Source organism: Perkinsus marinus (assembly GCF_000006405.1).
Source record: "Perkinsus marinus ATCC 50983 genomic scaffold scf_1104296958218, whole genome shotgun sequence".
NCBI classification, from domain to species: Eukaryota; Perkinsozoa; order Perkinsida; family Perkinsidae; genus Perkinsus; species Perkinsus marinus.
Genome location: NW_003206855.1, coordinates 1 through 1,156, shown reverse-complemented (window position 1 = coordinate 1,156; position 1,156 = coordinate 1). Strand labels below are relative to the sequence as shown.

The 1,156-nt window shown below is 46.5% G+C and overlaps 6 non-coding genes across 6 annotated transcripts; all 6 read right to left on the bottom strand.

The window, feature by feature from the left end:
* Window positions 1–134: 134 nt before the first annotated feature.
* On the bottom strand, window positions 135–206 carry Pmar_PMAR018912. Its single transcript has one exon. It is a non-coding gene; the product is annotated as a tRNA-Arg (tRNA).
* A 102-nt stretch (window positions 207–308) lies between these two features.
* On the bottom strand, window positions 309–380 carry Pmar_PMAR018911. The gene has a single exon. It is a non-coding gene; the product is annotated as a tRNA-Thr (tRNA).
* A 102-nt stretch (window positions 381–482) lies between these two features.
* Window positions 483–554, bottom strand: Pmar_PMAR018910. Its single transcript has one exon. It is a non-coding gene; the product is annotated as a tRNA-Thr (tRNA).
* A 102-nt stretch (window positions 555–656) lies between these two features.
* On the bottom strand, window positions 657–728 carry Pmar_PMAR018909. The gene has a single exon. It is a non-coding gene; the product is annotated as a tRNA-Thr (tRNA).
* A 102-nt stretch (window positions 729–830) lies between these two features.
* On the bottom strand, window positions 831–902 carry Pmar_PMAR018908. The gene has a single exon. It is a non-coding gene; the product is annotated as a tRNA-Thr (tRNA).
* Window positions 903–1,004: 102 nt separating this feature from the next.
* Pmar_PMAR018907 lies at window positions 1,005–1,076 on the bottom strand. Its single transcript has one exon. It is a non-coding gene; the product is annotated as a tRNA-Thr (tRNA).
* Between the last annotated feature and the right edge of the window lie 80 nt (window positions 1,077–1,156).

Here is a 1,156-nt window from a genome sequence, read left to right as displayed (position 1 = left end):
CAAAGCAGACGCTCTGCCACTAAGCTAAAGTGGCACACAGAATAAGTACATAAATCGATAATCTTTCTGTACCTTTGCGGAGTGAGCAGACATGCTCTGCTTCTCGTACCAGACCAGAGATTTATGGTGCTATCAGCCACTTGCCAGGATTGAACTGACGACCTTCTGCTTAGAAAGCAGACGCTCTGCCACTAAGCTAAAGTGGCGCACAAAATAACTGCATAAATCAATAATCTTCCTGTATCCTTTGCGGAGTGAGCAAACCTGCTCCTGCTCCTCATACCCGACTAGAGCGTAATGCTGCTGTAAGCCACTTGCCAAGATTGAACTGACGACCTTCTGCTTACGAAGCAGACGCCCTACCACTAAGCTAAAGTGACGCACGGATTAAGTATATGAATCAATAATTTTCCTGTCCCGTTCACAGAATGGGCCATCCTGCTCCTGGTTCTCGTACCAGACCAGAAATTTATGGTGCTGTAAGCCACTTGCCAGGATTGAACTGACGACCTTCTGCTTACAAAGCAGACGCTCTGCCACTAAGCTAAAGTGGCACACAAAATAAGTGCATAAATCAATAATCTTCCTGTATCCTTTGCAGAGTGAGCAAACCTGCTCCTGCTCCTCATACCCGACTAGAGCCTAATGCTGCTGTAAGCCACTGGCCAGGATTGAACTGACGACCTTCTGCTTACGAAGCAGACGCTCTACCACTAAGCTAAAGTGGCGCACAGATTAGGTATATGAATCAATAATTTTCCTGTCCCGTTCACAGAATGGGCCATCCTGCTCCTGGTTCTCGTACCAGACCAAAAATTTATGGTGCTATAAGCCACTTGCCAGGATCGAACTGACGACCTTCTGCTTACAAAGCAGACGCTCTGCCACTAAGCTAAAGTGGCACATAGAATGAATACATAAATTATTAATCTTCCTGTATCCTTTGCGGAGTGAGCAAACCTGCTCCTGCTTCTCGTACCAGACCAGATATTTATGGTGTTATAAGCCACTTGCCAAGATCGAACTGACGACCTACTGCTTACCAAGCAGACGCTCTGCCACTAAGCTAAAGTGGCGCACAAGATAACTGCATAAATCAATAATCTTCCTGTATCCTTTGCGGAGTGAGCAAACCTGCTCCTGCTCCTCATACCCG